The sequence below is a fragment of the Spermophilus citellus genome (assembly GCF_964194105.1).
Source record: "Spermophilus citellus genome assembly, chromosome: 4".
Classification (NCBI taxonomy): Eukaryota; Metazoa; Chordata; class Mammalia; order Rodentia; family Sciuridae; genus Spermophilus; species Spermophilus citellus.
Window position 1 is genome coordinate 9,465,730 of NC_138185.1, and position 17,087 is coordinate 9,482,816.

Genomic DNA, 17,087 nt, shown 5'->3' on the forward strand with positions numbered 1-17,087 from the left:
TGATGATTCTTCAATCCTGAAATTTATTGGTGTAGGGATGAATATGAAAATTAAACCATCTATAAGACTTCATTGAACATCCTGTGTTCCCAGCCAATTGTAGGTCACCCAGTTGATTTAAATACTAGACACTGTCTCTGCCATCTCCTAGAGAATTTGAAAACTAACTCCATTTCTTTATGTCTTCAGAAGAGAGTTCCTGTTCCCTGGAAGGGACAGTATAAGGGGTTATGCTTCTCTCTTTCTCTATGTCCTTAACTATAGCAATGTCTGTACTGATATAAAATAACTAGGCAGTACATCTTCAAATGAATGGCCTAGAATCCCTTTTTCTCTATCGTAGGTCACTTGGCCCTTAGAATCCAAGTATTCTCTTTTTTTTTTCTTCCTTCCATGTTATGGTTGTCTTGGATGATGGGCTAGGCCTGCCTTTTAGGTCCAATCTAGAAATTCATCTCTTTCTCCAGTATTGATATCCAACGAGTGTGAGGCAATCTTATCTCAGACAACTGATTTACTCCGAGAACCCTTTTTGTCTACTCTAGATGGGTTCTCAGCTACCGGGGAAGTACTGAGAGTACAGGTGATTTTAGAGGATAAAATTCAGAATGTCAGGAATTCTGTCCTTCTTATCACCACTGCAATCTCAATGTCTAGAAAAAGGTCTGCCATATAATTGGGTCTTAGTAATTATCAGTTGAACAAATTACCTGTTGTTGCAGGTTTGGAACACATTCTTCATTCCATTCTACTTTTTGATCTTCATATTTCTGAATATAGTAAAGTTTTAACTGGTTATGAATTTGGTGGGAGACGAATATGACATATCACTCTTAAATATCACAATTATTAAGGGATCAGGAACTGGCAAGAAAGTAAACTTTAATTTAAAACAATTATGCACAGCAGGTACCATGTTATATTGATCGTGGTCATTACTATAATAGGGATTCAGTCAGAAAAGAGAGAAATGAGGGAAAACTATAGTGGTTCAGAACTTGAGCTAAGTTTTGAAATAATGGCAGATTTAGATATTGAGATCAAAGGCCAGGAACTTACTCCCATTGGCTCAAGGAAGGGACCCCTTTTATTTTACTTCTTGTTATATTACAATGTTGAGCACATAGCAGGCACTCATTAAATAGAAGTTGAGTTAATGGTATTGAATGGTAAAATCAAAACAGCCAGCTGAATAGACTGTGGTGGAAATACAATACCATTGGAAGAGTACAGAGTGCATTTGAACTTTAGCTTCACTATTTATTAGCTTTATGATTTGGGACAATGTAGTTTTAATACTTTCAGTCTCAACTTTCTGATAAAAATATTGACATAGTAAGAGTGTGTTCTTCATATGGATAATAAAAGGACTTTTGATGGGTGCTGTGCTGGTGCCACCCAGATTTCTGCTAAGAGTGCCACTGGTCGACAGCTTCCACTCTCAGCCCAACCTAGGAAGTGACCTGTCAAAATGGCATGCTACAATTGGCTCATTAACAATAATTAGCTTGCGAGGGATGATTGTAGACATTGCTTTCCAACTCAGAGTTCAACTGGTCGCTTGAAATCAACAATGGTGGAAGTATTTATGCAAAAGGTCAAATGGTAAGAATGTGCAGCTTTGCAATCATCTCTGTTGCAAGTACGGGACTCAACCATTGTAGCAAAAAAGCAACTGTAAATCATATGTAGATGAATGGGTATGACTAGCCTCTGATACTTTATTTACAAAATCAGGTGGTGGGTCAGCAGGCAGTAGTATGTCAATTCCTTATTTTTAGATCACAAAAATCATCAAACATTACAAATCCGATTTTTTTTCCCCCAGAATGACAGCTGTTCGACATTTACAGTTTACCCCAGGAAGACAACTCAACCAAGATCATACTCCGTCTCCAAGGGCATCTTAAAACCAATGTCTGTTCAATGCAGGAACACAAATCAGCCCTCTCGTCCATCTTAGACAACTATAAAGTGTCATCACACCTTAAGAACCCCTTGTGGGGTCCGTGGAGGCCCCTGTTAGGATTGTACGGTGCTGCACAATTTCTTTCTGCCAACCCTGCTTCGTTGTCTTCTCCTTCTTCCATGATCTACCCTTCCCTCCCTTCTTGGCCAACACACCAGTAATTAGGAGTAAATCATACTATTTCCCGCCCATGGAGCTGCCAGGCCTGATAAGGGAGGAAAGGGACTAAGGATGTTAGAGGACTTAAATATTAAAAACAAAAAAGTCAAGAGCAGAAAGAATTCATATTAGACTAGATTCTGAGTGTTGAGCAAGGAAGAGGAAAATCCCGGTAGGTGAGGAGAGTTTGCCCATATGGGAGCATTTCCCCCAAATTTACCATGTTACACAGTATCAGTGACCTCAGAGGTCTAGAGTTGTCACTAACACATCAGTAGAACAGCTTGTAGACGCTGGCAATAAGAGAAGTAGAAATTCCTGAGCTTCTGCGGAAAGTGGTAGAAGATGGAATCAAGAAGCTCGGAGAACTTGGTATGCTGCAAGGGGAGAATCCAGGGATTAGCTCCCTGGAGAGCCTCAGAACACTCCATGTCCAAAGCAATGAGGAATGTGCTGGAAAGAGGAGCATCAGCAGCAAAGAAAAACTCAGCCGTGGCTTTTTTTCAGGCTCAGAGTGACCGGATAAGATTACAGAAGCAGCCAAAGCAAAGTGGTCTCAGAAGTATTTGTATTTGCACAGAAAGCCCTCCATGGCATCTATCATGAAAGAGACAGTACCAACTAAGTGCACAGAATGGCCCACCAGTTGACATCAGCCAGCCTGTCATTAGCACGACCATTGACACAAGAGCTCAGGAACAGAACAGCCCTGGAAGCAGGGATGAAGGCCACTTAGAGTCAGTGGCTAGACCTTGACCTACCAAATCGAATCTATCTACCTCTGAGGAATGGCCAGCCTGTCAAGAGGGGAGCCTAATCTGGACCTCCAATACGGCCATCCTTCTGACAGGTCTGCCTGCCGTTTTGTGGTAAGTTTGACACTTTGTACCATTTCAACCCTGGAAAATTCATTTCTGCTGGAATTTACAGGTTTTCAATTACGGGTTTGCCTTTTCTACCAATAGTTCCTTAGCTAGGAACATGAACTGAGGATTTATTAGTGTTGATCTTATGACACACAGTCCCACCAGAAGAGGACACAAGAGTCCCTGACCTTTAAGTTTCAGCTGCCACGTGGCTACTTTGAGCTTCTTGTGTCAAAAGCATGACAAGCAAGAAAAGAGGTCATTATCCTGGCTGAGAATTCATGGTGAACATGGGCTTACACCCCTCATAACTGAGGGTCTGAGTCCTGATACTGGTGACCACCTAGAATGGCAGAGCATCTAGCTCCAAGAATGAGGAAATCTAAGAACACATAGGATACCATGAGGCTCAGTTGTGACCTGAAAAGCAGCTACAGGAGCAACCAGTTTATCCCATTAATCTTCTCCTGTAAGTATCCCCACGGCAAAGACTTCCTCCAGAACCCTTAAACTGCTTACATAAACCTTACTTTAAAAAAAAAAAAAGTAGATCTGAACTTAAGGGGTGGACTGTAGTGGACACTTTGCTGCATCTCCTTGAACTCCCAGCTGGGTCTGAAGGTCGAACTTCATTAGCTGCAAAGAGTTTTGACACCCACCAGACCTGAGCTTTTTCTAGTAGCCCAGATGAAGAGAAGAAGCACTCCTGAGATCAAACCCCCTTTCAGGAAGAAACCTGCATCTAATAACTGATTTATAGGAATAAAAAGGCCAGCCCCTTTTGCCCAACTCAAGACAATCCTGAAAGGTCAGGGCTGCAGGATTAGCTGAGACTATAATCATGCCTGCAAGCAGCCCCAAATCTGTCTTCCTTATCCTGACTCTTTCCCTTCCCTGATAAATGTTAAAACCTAATCAACTTCCACATAATCTCAATTGCAGTCTGCTTCCTGGGGAACCTGATCTGAAATATCATCAAATTAAATTAAATAAAGTGCCTGACATTAAAATAGGATCTCATCCTAGGTGGGCTGGATCTCCCACTACATCTAAGAAAACATGAGTTTCAATCAACAGTATTAATAATGGTAATAATAACAATACCTATTATTGCTAAGTGCTTACCTAATAGTAAACTAAGTGTTTTACATGCATTAACTCATTTTATCCTTTCAATAAGCCCCATTATAATCCACATTTTACAGGAAAGTGAAGGAGGCACAAGGGAGTTAATTAACTTCCCCAAGTTCACATGCTTATCCGTTACACTCTACCAGCCTGGGTTGGGATGTGGCTCTGAAAGAGACATATTTGTAAGAGAAGTTTAAGAACAATCCCTTTGCCTTTTAAGTCCTGTCAATCTAAAATTTGAACCTCTTAAAAAGCAAAGATATCCTTTTATTGTATTTGAACTCCTTCATATTCTTTAAAAAAAAAAAAAAACCTCATCTGAAATCACTCTGAGAAGGAAAGAGAGGCTAGCCATTTAAAAATGTCTGTTAACAACAACCATTCTCTGTAAAATTTCTTTCTTGGAAAATGCACACATTATAGGCACAGAGTGTTTCAAAGGCATACATTTTCTAGTGCCTTGGCATTGGACTGAGACCCCAATGTTTATTGCACTTTGTCTAAATAACAGCTGGTAGATGCCCAGCCTTCATGACTCTGTGGGGCTGAATTTCCTTAATGATGATAAGATCGATATTCCTGCTCTTTCACATGACTAAATGTAGTGAATTCAGCTGAGGTGCAGTTGTTCTGGTATTCTGTATTGACAGAAACTAAGTCAATGTGAAATGATTTAGCAAAAGTTTAGTGAGAGTCTGCTCCATGCTGTCTTCATTCTAGTCACCACCAAGAACACAGCACACACAATGTTGCTATAGATCTGGAGTGTCCCACAAAGGCCTCTTGTGGTAAAGACTTTATCCCCAACAAGGTGCTTTTAGGAGGTGGTGGACCCTTTAAGAGGTGGAGCCTAGTGAGAGGTCTTCAGGTCCTTGGGGGTGTGTCCCTGTTTCTTTCACTTCCTAGTGGTGAGGTGAGGTTGCCATACACTTCTGCTATGAGGCACCGTCATAGGATCAAGGGAAAGGAGCTAAATGATCATAAACTTGGGAACCTCCCAAATTGTGAGCCAAATTAAACCTTTTCTCTTTGTAAGTCGATAGTCTTGGGTATTTTTATAGTGATGGGGAGCTGAGTAACACAAACATATTCCTGAAAGAGTTCACAGTATAAGTATATGGGTCTCAAACTTCAATCTTTTCTATACCACCCTCAACATTTTGGGGACTTTCACATGCTATGCACACTATAATATTCTTACTATATTTTAATCAGTTATTTTATTTTATTTTATTTTATTTTATAAAGTCACTTAAAAAAACAGAGAACCTCTGGAACTTTTTTTCTTTTAAAGGGTGTCTCTCTGGCTATAAAGAAAAGATGTCTATGAACAAACAACGTATGTAGCTATAAACAATTTTTGAAAATCAAATTTTTAAGATCTTAAATCCTTGTAAATTTCATCAGCAATATATGTGCCACATTTGGGAACACTGACTTTTTAGGAGGACACAGGAACAAGAAGAAATAGAGAAAATGAGGGGCTACTGAGGTTTTATGATGAAGGAATAATAACACAGTCTCTGGAGTTAAATGGTCTTGATTCAAGTCTTAGTTCTGTCACTTAGCATCTACCAATTATGTGATTTCGGGAAAGTTACTTAATCTGTCTGGTCCTCGACTTCCTGATCTGTGAAAAGGAATAACACAATATTTACCTCACTGGGTCATGCTCCATGGGACTGAATGAATCAAACAGCCTTAGAACTGTGGCTAGGACATTACAGTGCAGTGCAAAGAAGGATCCTTCTTGCTATGACTGCAGGAGCCCAAATTAGCGTCCCAACTTTCTAAGTCCAGAAAGGCTCAATTCTCTCTGAGGGATTCTGCTCCACAGTGGAGATGCCCACATATGACTGAGAGTCAGGCTTTTCAGGCATGCAGAGTCAGGGAGATGGTGGTGGTCCTGCAGAGATAAGGCTGAGCTAACATTGCCTTGTTTTTTCTCTTCTCTGGCAAGCTGCGTCTTTGGAGAGCACTTGGGTTTTGCCTGCCTGGGTTCCCTGGTGATAGCACTTTGATCTCTCTTTGAAGACGCACTCTTTGCTCACTCTGGTACATGCAGATGGATGGGGTAGAACAGAGTTCTTCCCACTCCTACAGGGGCGTGTTAGGCAAATCTGCCCATCAGCCACCTGGTCCCAGAGATCAATGTGTATGAATGGAACCAACCAGAATGACTCTCAGGACCCTGTATGGAATCATCTCTAGGGTTGGGTGGAGGAGCACACTGTTTCCCTGGGGCTGCTGTAAGGATTACAGCAAACTCAGGAGTTTAAACAAAAGATACCTAGCTTACAATTTTGGAGCCAGGAGTTCAAAGTCAATATAAGCATTGGCAGGGCCACACTCCCCATGAAGTCTCTGGGGAAGGATCTGCCTCAGGCTTCTCTCCTAGCCTGCTGAAGTTCCTTGGCTTATAGCGGCATAACTCGGTCTTCACGTGGCTCTCTCCCTGGCTCCCTGGCATGTCTGTGTACAAACTGTTACATGGACACCAGTCACATTTGATTTGAGGGCCCAGCCCATTCCAGCCTATCCCAGTGTGACCTCATCTTCACTACCTACATCTGCAATGACTTTGTTTCAAATAAGGTCATTATGCTGAGGAACTAGGGGTTAGGGCTTGGGAATTTAGAATGAGGTACAAATTCAACACATATCAAAGATGTTCTTATTCCATTGGATTTAAAGTTGATAATAGGTAAGTCTGATGCTTCTTGGGATTCCAGATGACAGAAAAATACTCCCCCTGGGAATGGGGCAAACTCAGAGGAAAGAGGAACTGAAATACAGAGATACAGGTTTCCAGTGTCATTATTTGAGCACCTGGATTCATCCCTGCCTGAAGCTCATTCCTGAACTTTTCAGGTACAGAAGCCAATAACTTCCCATTTTTAAAAGCTAATGTTAGTTAGACTTTTGTTTCTATAAAAAAAATAATAATAATCCAATCTAAAATCAAATTGCAATCCATGTTGATTTTTTTTAGAGAGAGAGAGAGAGAGAATTTTTTTAATATTTATTTTTTAGTTTTCGGCGGACACAACATCTTTATTTTTATGTGGTGCTGAGGATTGAACCCAGCGCTGCGCGCATCCCAGGCAAGCACCCTATCGCTTGAGCCACATCCCCAGCCCCCATGTTGATTTTTGTTTAGAAATTTTTGTAAACTAATTCCAGTTTCCATAAGCCAGGAGGGTGGGTTAGAACTTCGAAACAGGTTTAAACCAGTTTTGAAGAGCAACCTCTTTTTAGACACATCCTTTTACATCATGTGTAGTAACTGTTAGTAGTTTGTGACATTTCTAGTCTGTCCTGGGTGTTACTAGTACCTGACAGGTCAGGCCTGTCACCTCCTGAAGAGTGGGAAACATCCACACAGCAGACTCTATGGTGCGGTGTCCCTTTGAGAATTACTGATGTCACACTAAATCTCATCAGCTGTATTTATTCTCTCTTCATCTCTGCCATTTGAGGCTCTTCAAAAAAAAAAAAAAGTCTGATTATTTTTACATGAAGATAGCTTCTCCTTACTCCAGTGATTTAAAAACTGTAAACCAAAGCTTAATTCCGGGGGTCATTATACTTGTCCTATGGCAAGTATAATTAAAATGTAAATCCCTCGGGGGAATACCTAGAAAATTAAGGTTATTGTTGACATTATTATTAATTAACAATTATCAAATACTCACTTTAAAAAAAATGCTTAGCCTTTGGATTCTGATGGTCTCCATTAGGCTCATTAGGTAATGGTGAAATAAAGATGAATGAATTCTCAAGCAGATGAATTAATGATGAAGGTGGTCCAGAAGAATCAACCTCGATTCTGTATCCAGCAGACTTCCGTCAGCCTGCAGCACGCTCTCCGCGGGCTAGATTTTGAGTAAGTGTTCGAATGAGATTAACTCTGGGAGCAGTGATTTCATCAGGAGATAAAGTCTGAAAAATAAAGAAGGAAAAAGACAAAGCCACATTAAATCCTTTCAGGGATAGGAAGGTGTCCCAGAAGGTGAGATCAGAAAGCAACCCTCAACGAAGTCTCCAAAATATGCTTCTATAATCTCATCACACACACAAGGGAATTTTCGAAGGGAGCATCTAATGCTGCTGATAAGACCATGCTCTGGAATCAATGAGGAACCTAGACCCCTTGCTTTAGATTTGGTGTGACAGTCTCGTGTGTTAAATAAATACCAATAAATTATTAAAACATATTGGTTGTATCGTAACACAGAGCCTTAACAATGTATTATGTCAGCATGTACAGTTCTCGCTCAGGGAAATTCTCCTCTTTAATTCAAGCACTGACATCTGTGCCAGCACAAAGCCTTTTTTATTTGAGATTGACACATGTCTAAAATTGCTTAGATTTTGTGTTGTGCTCTTAATATGTGAAACCCGGCAAATGAAATTCTATGCCACTGTGCATGAACAATGCCTTACCAAAAAAAAAAAAAAAAAAAAAAAAATCTTAGCCTGAGGGTTCAACTGGAGGATTGGAGAAACAAAAAGTGCTTTCACAACGATTGCTTCAAGTTGGGGGAATAATTACTTTGATTGAGGAAAAGCCAGGGCCATTCCGAGCCCCCTGGAAAAAAGCAGTCTGTTTGTCAACCCTTAAATTAGATCATTAAATTCAAGATGGGTGTAGCCGGTGGATCCTGGGTGGTGTTGGCCAAATGGTTGCCTCTGTCCTGGTGAGGATATGTTAGGCATCATCTGCTGCCCATTCAGAACGGTTTGTGCTCTGATTTTATTCTGACACACGGGGGTAATTATCTACCCTCATGAACCCTCCTCCCCCTAACGCAGAAAATCCTCCAGTTTACTTTCCAAAAGCACTATGATACCTTCTTTTTTGGCTATTAACACAGTTTTATTTTCATAAGATTTTCTCAAAATAACATTCTAGTCACCCAACATTGCTTGATGCACTCAAATGACACCACGTTACTGATAGACGCTGGGAGTCTGGACAGTGCTGGGCCTCCCTGGATCTGTATGGAAATCAACTCTCATGAGGTGCTTTGGTGTTTAACATCTGACATCCAAACAGTCATCCATATATTCAGTTTTTGATGTGACATTTTTGTTTCAATCTCAACTATTGAGAAGAAAGGTCGTCGTTTGCTTGAACAGTGATGGAGATGCCCCTGCAGGACAAGTGGGGTCATGAACACAAGGAGCACGTGTTCTTCAGGAAGGAATCCTCACTACTCGACGCCCACTCCCTTTCCCCCTAATCAGCTGTCCCAGGTTACTTTGGGTTTCCCCAACAAGCTGCTGTGCTTCAGGCCTCTGTGCCTTGGCACGTGCCGATGTGGATATCTGGAGTGCCTCTCCCATCTACTGGAAGGTCCCTGCCCATTCCTTCAGGACCAGCTCCAGAGTCTGTGAGCTCTTTCCTGGGGAGGACAGTAAGGGTGGGAATTGGGAACTCTCACCATGCTCAGCTGACAATGAGCCTCTACCAGTTTCTTACCTTTTGTTTCCACCTGCTTAGATTAATGCACACTGAGCCCAATTCCATGGAGCAGATGGAGCTGTAATGACAGTCTGGTCCTGGAGCCTTGCTTCCAGGCATCCAGCCACATACAGTATGACAAAGCCAGGTACAGCTGCCATTGTCCCCAGTGTTCAGATGGGAAGCTGGAAGAGGAGCCTCAGCAATTTGCCTGGTGAAACATAGTTAAATAAGTCACAGGTCCAGGACCCAGTTCCCGGATGCTGACACTGAACATGACACAATTAATTATTTGTCATGCACATATTGTTTTTCCAAAACCTCAGAGTATTTAAGATATGATTGGTCAGTGAATACTTGGATTATAAAGGCCTGGGTTATGCTACCTAGCCTCTTCTACTTGGTAGATGGAATGTAAAATGATGTACAATACAATCTTCCATAATGGGCACTCTATTTAATAAAGAGGCAGAATATCGACAGAATGATCATGCTAATAGAGAAGATAGTTAACATTCTGCATATTTGCTCTGTACCAGGTATGATCCTAATGCTGTGCAAGGGCCTTCTGCAACTCTGCCCCAGGGTTTTATAGATGAAGCTCAGGAAAGATTCAGAAGACAAACTGAGGATCCAAAGTAAGTAGGGGTTGGGGTAAGTAAGTCTTGAACCCCAAGTTACCCCAAATCTAGCATCGCGGAGAAAGCAAGCAGGCACACCGGAACCAAGCTGCCCATGAGTGCCATCTCTGTTTCATGCTCTATTTTGATAATGGAGAGACGAGGTTCTTGGAGTGCAGTTTACGGAGTTCTGATTCTCCCTGAGCCTCTGGTACTCAGGAGCTGGATGACCCGAGGCAAGTAGTTTTTTCCTTCTGAGACTTGGTTTCCTTATCAAACCCATTCTGGTTTAGGGGCTCGATCAGCTTACAATTGATTCCAGGACAGACTCCTCCCCATCTCCCCTTGGCAGCTCAGGGGTTTGGCAAGTGAGTCGGCCTCTGCCTAGGTCCTGGCTCCTGATTTTCCATGCTGTCTCTCCCCAGGTGTCAATGCAGAATGTCAGAATGTTCTCTCTCAGAGAGAACCACCTCTTTCATACCTCACCCCAATTCTTTCCTCTTTAGGATTTCCAGAACAGGAAGTTACAAAACTATTCTTCAACTTGTTTGTTCTTTTTCCTCCACTGGATCATAAGAGCCCAAGGGTGGGGCTTGGGCTGTCATGACAACATGGTAAACCCATGCCTCTGACAGTATTGGGCACTTAGTGGGTGCTGCTCGGTTAATATTTTTATTGTCATTATTTTTAGCAATTCCAAAGAAAACCATTCCCAAAACATCAGTGCTTCAAACATCTTTATCAATTTCCATTTTTCATTTGTATGCTCATTTCCAAATACCTCTAATTATCTTTCCACCCCACCCTATTCCCAACCCTTTAAACAGTCCTGATATTCCATTCAAGGGGAGGTGGGGTGAGGGCAACTGCCTGGCTGATTAGGCAATTAGCCAGGTTAGCAATTCTTTCTTGATCCAGTGAGTCACTGCAGACTCAGAACCAGCGCCTTCCGACTGGAAACCACCCAGGCCCCATGGTGCTTGAGTGTTCCTGCCTCATGTGGTTTCGTGCAAACCTTTGCATCGCTTTTAATTCCCTTTTCAAGTAATGCATACCATTTAATCAGGGTTCCCTACCTTCCTATTGTGAGAGCCACGGGCTGTTTTATAAAACATGAAGACAAGAAATGCAGTTGACTTGAGATGGACTGGAGGGTTCTTTCTGCTCAGCCTGCCGAGTCTCCTTTGTTAGTGCCACTGCACTGTTTTGTTTCCATGGTGTATTTAGAGCAGACAGAGTGCAAAGGAGGAAAAGCAAGGGGGAAATGAATGAGTTTACAAATATGTTTAGTGATATAATTAAAAGAGCAGAAAGATGCTGTGTAAATAAATAGTGGCGGGGGAGGGGGAACACCTAACCTGAGAAAGACTTCGGAGCTGGGGAAATGCAGGAACTCAGTAGGAGCAGTACTGTGGCTTGTAACCAGGCACCGCGATGCTCCCCAGCACTGTAATGGTCAAGAACATTCTCTAGCCAATAGGAACTTGCCTCCAGGGGACCCATTTGGAATTTTCTCTCATAACTAGAAGGAAAGAGTTTTCTAAGAATTCTCTAACCAAATCTTTATCTTCAAAAAAAATCACATCAAAGGTAATAATTGGTGCTTGGAAAAATTAGTAGCTACCACTGATCAAAGACTTGCCAGGCACCTTTGTTAAGTACTTTATATGAATCTCATTTAACTCATGGGCAGTACTCTAACACTGTCATTATCCTCATTTTTCAAATGAAGAAAAACAGAGGCACAGTGATGTGAAGCAACTTGCCCCAGGTTAAACATATGAGGAGGCAGAACGTCCTGGAGCTGACTCTGCCTGGCGCTAGAGCCTGCCTTTGAGCAATCTCGCCATCCTGCCTCTTCAAAATCTCAGGACTTTTTAGCATTAACCATATGAATTTGCCTATCTTGATTCATCTATAAAATCATGGCCATTTCACATGTTTCAACCTGCAAAATTCTGTTGGGTAAAATGTGGAACTTTTCTTCCCCAATCCCACTGTTCAAAAAATATATACTTCCAGAACTTTCCTGTGCACAGGCCTACATTTATACATGAAAGCAGATGCACATAATTTTATATTGTGTTGTTTGTAAGACTGGAAAGATGTGCTCAGACGCGTTTCTTAGACACCAAGGAATAGGTATCCTTGTGCACTTGTCTTGCAGACAGGACCTCTAGAGGCAGAATGGCTACATCCTAAACTTTCCCATGGGCCGTAGCCCTTACTACACCTCCGCTCCCACACAGGGTCATCCCAATGCCCAGGTGCTAGTTCAGAGGGGGAACATCACTCAGTTGAACCAGTCAGTTGAGGCACAGACACTGGACCCTGGGTTGTAGACCACATGCGGGGCTTTTGAAGAAGTAACCCCAGTACTGACCTTCCCTCTGACTGACCTTCCCTCTGACCACAGCATAGATGTCTCAGATTTATGAATATTATTTCCTGCCCCAAAGAGGTCAGAGACCACTGGGAAGCCCTGGTTTGTTTCTTTAAGCCCAGGGAGACAGGCTGAAGTGAGGGAGTTGACCTCAGGGGTCTCTGCTGCCCTGAGATGAAAGGCCTGAGGTCAGAGACCTCTGCTAAGTCAACATTCTACTTAGTGTTCTGCCTGCTGTTTGGACCTTCAGTGACTCTGCAGGCCAGGGGTCCCAACTCCTTGGGACAGTCAGATATTGGCTCAGGGTTGTCCAATGTTACCTTTGTCTTGTCCCCTTCGTCTCTTGTATCTGGCTGCCTTAGTCCATCCAAAGAGTGCTACCGACTGGCCTTTGAGTCCTCTGGACGTTCCTTTCTGAGACCCAGAGCTATTGGGACTGGATTGGTGGAGCCTCTTGGGTTTCATGCTCTTGAGCAGAGGCTGCCTCTAACCTGCTCCCTGCCTCCCTTCCCACTCCAGCAAGAGCAGCTCCAGGATAGACTGGCAGCTTCTAGAACATGCATTAAACGTGGTCATTCCTCTTCAATGTCTTCAGTGGCTTCCATTAGCCCTTAATAACACCAGCTCCTTCCTGGGCCTGTGAAGTCCTGCCTGAGGAGTATGTCTCCTGCTCCATCCCAGGACCCACCTTAGCCCACCCCCCCCCAGCTCTGGCCCTGCAGGAGGGCTCCTCCTTCAACGCACTGTGTCTTCCAGCCACCCAAAGCGGTCACCCTGCTGCTGCTGCTTTGGGAAAACTCTCTTAATTTCCCATGGATGTCTTCATCTTTCCGTCTTTGAAATTGAAATTCTCTATTTTTTTGTGTGTGTGTGATTTACTTATTATTTTCTGTTTCTCCCAATATATATTGGCCCACAAAATCAGAGGCCACTTTTCAGGGTGGTGTTTAGAACACGAGGCTCTTCCAAGAAGTGCACACAATGCCTGGTGCAAAAGTGGATGAAGGAAGGTCTCCGTCTCACAGAGCCAGTGGCGATTATTAAGTCAACGGTTCCCCATGGCTGTGACTTTGGGTGCTGCTCAGAGGGCTGCTTCCTTATAGAAGGGAGAAGAGGAAGTGGACAGGTCTGTTGGGTGAGCAGAGCTGTATGTTCAAAGATGTTCATCATTACGTCACATTAAAGTGAAGGGTTTTACAACAATGTCAACGCCATTCCGAGGAAAAACATCTAATACCATGCAGAATAACAGAATGGAATGCCAGGTCTCTCTCTCTCTCTCTCTCTCTCTCTCTCTCTCTCTCTCTCTGTACTGGGGGTTGCACCCAGGGACTCATGCATGCTAGGCAAGCACTCCACCACTGAGCTACAGCCCCAGCTCTTTTTATTGGATTTTGAGACAGGGTCTTGCTAAGTTGCCCAAGCTGGCTTTGAACTTGTGATCCTTCTGCCTCAGTCTCCAAGTAACTGGAATTACAGGCATGTGCCACCGTAACTCATTGTCAGGCATCTCTTAACTAGAATGAGATTAATGATAAGGAAGGTCACAAACTAGTGAATAAGAGTATGAAGAGGGCAACGGGGAGAATATAGAGCGAAGGCCATGGGGATGTGTGTCATATGCATGCATAATATGCCGCATTGAAGCCCACTATTCTATGTAATTTAAAAAGAGCATCGGCATATTATTTTACCCATTAGAATGATTTTAAAATAAAGAGAATATGAAGATAAAGTTAATTTGAGAATAACCTGTTTGACATTACACTTGTTAAATAAAAAAACAAAAGAACTAAGAGATTTGTGTGTAATTAACATTGGAAAAATATGGGGGGAAGTCCCTGAAAAGCGGCTATTTGCATTTTCTATTTCACACGTTTCTAGTTGCTTGAAATGAACACGTGTGACTGTCATTAAGTAGGAAAGACACTGGAGGAACATGCAGGGCCAGCTCAAGTCCAGTCTGGGAAAGCAGAAGTAGAGGATGACTGTTTCTAAAGCAGGTAGAAACACTGACCCTTCGGCTGGGCAGTGACCAGAAAAACACACCAGACTTCAAACCAGCGGGCTGCGATGGACAGTCCACACCCCCACCCCAGTAGGCTCAGTGCAATAGATGGGTGACATGGTGCTGGGGGGAGGCACCCTGCAGCTAGTGTTCCAGCCCAAGGATCTGGAACAGGGACAGCCCGTCTCTGTGCTGCATCCCCTCTCTGTGGCTCACTGATGCCTGGACTCAGCTTCCTGCCTCTGCCCTGAAGACCCCCCGCAGGCTCGCTTACCCCTTTCCCAGGTGCAGGTGTTACCCTCACTGCTTGCTCACCTCCTTCCTGAGGGAGCAGACTCTTGTCCTGTCTTTCCTTCTCACCCTCCAAAGTTGGGAGTGAAGAGGTAAAGGGTGGGAGAGATCCAGCACGGCCGAGGGCACTCCACATGTCCAAATCACACTGTGGGACCCACGCTGGACCACAGGACGGGAGAGAGGCATGGGAGCCAGACTCGGCCACTTCTGCAGTGTGAGGGTAGAGCCGTTGTTGGAGGGTGGAGCCGTCTCAGAGAGTGGCTTATGAACAGCTGAAGTTTATTTCTTACAGTCCTGGAGTCTGGGAAGTCCTAGATCAAGGCGCAGGCAGATCAAGTGCCTGGTAACTGTCTCCCCTTCTGGTTCGTCTGTGGCAGCTTCTCCCTGCACCCGTAAGTGGAGGTGGTGGTGAGCGAGATGGGGCTTGCTAGCTCTCTGGTCCCCTAGTAAAAGAACAGTATGGCCCTTGTGACTTAACTCCCCAAAGTCTCCACCTCTTAACTTCCTCCAACCGCACTTCCCAGGATGCTCAAGTTTTCTCAATCAAACCCACTTGCCCCACTCTGAGGCTAGAGAAGAGGATCTCTTCTACTCTCCAAAGGGTGGAAAGGGCATCCTGATTCATGCACAAGGTCCACTCTGTTCCATACGTGGTAGCCTTCAGGTGTGTAGATTTTTATTGAACATTTACTAATTGTCAGGAATTAGATGAGATACAGATGGATTTGCCCATACGGAGCTTACTGCCTTACTGATTTCCAAATTGTAGCACCTGAACCAGCAATTTCAGAATGAGAATTCTCAGGCCCCACCCATGATCTACAGGGCAATAAATTCTAGGTGACACTCAGCCGCCTGTGTTTTTGCAGATAATTGGTGCCACTAATGCTTGAGGCCTGCTGGTCTGGTGGACTTTTTAAGTTAACAAAACACCTTCACAGCCATTATTTCCTCCAATGGTTTGATTTAATTATTTGAATCTCTAAATATAAAATATTTCCAATGTATAGAAAATGAGACACCAAGATATATCCACTTTCCTTCAGATATAGCTTTAATTTTTGAAGGAAATGAAATTCTCTGGATTCAAATGAAATTCTACATCCCATCATTCTTTTTCCACCTACCTCCCCCCCCCACAAATCACTACTATCCTGAAATCTATTTGTCACTTCCCGTAGGTCCTCTTTCTCCAAGTCTGACAAGGACAAGATACACCCTCCCATCAGAGTTGTGTTTTCTACTCTGTTACTACTACTCCATCCTGGGTAGTTCTCAACAGAGTTAAGATATCTTGTGATTAAGAACTGAGAAAAGTTTGACTGAGTAATTTGCAATGTCCAGAAAATAGAGGAGGAATGAGAGAGAAAGGTATGGGGGGGGGTGCGGGGAGGAGAGACATACAGAAAGAGAGAGAGAGAGAGAGAGAGAGAGAGAGAGAGAGGGAGACTCTGCTGTTCACATGTTAAAATCCTGAGAAGGACAGAGGTCCTAAGAGAAACAGCAGAAGAACCTAGAGCGGGTCATGGTGAGAAATTGAGTTTCCTCAGATGAGCAACTGGGGTAAGAGGCAGTTGGACACAAGAGAAATGGGTTCTGAGAAGTGTTGCTTTGGTTTGTATTTTTAATACTTTTTTTTTTTTGAGAGGCCTAAAAAGGATCGGAATTTTTAAGTTACTACTTGGTGCCTAGCTTGTGCTGCTTGGTTGCATGTGCATCTATGAAGGAAGTAGGCCATCTGGGACCAAGATTTATAAGGGTCACTCTAGACATGCCATTGGCAGAGGGGCAAAGAAGACCAGGGATCTGCCCCAGTGTTGGGGCCGAATTTGTTTAAGCCAGGATCGGCAGACCATGTCCTGCAGCCAGATCTGGACACTCTCATTCACCTTCGAATCGCCTTTGGCTGCTTTCTGGCTACAATGGCTATGTTAGCAGTTGTCCCCAGAGACTGAATGTCCCATAGAGTCTAAAATACTTACTATCTATCCTTTTACAAAAAAAAAAAAAAATTAAAAATACAATGATGTTGATTCTTGACTTAAATTTTGAGCCAAGAGTACAAGCTTCTTTCTCTCTATGAGGACTTGTTCAGGAGGGCCAGGAATCAAATCAGGCTAATTAGAGCTAACAAAATTCAAACCTGCGATTTGTGTTTTATCTTGATAATTGATATTGGAGTAGAGTTTT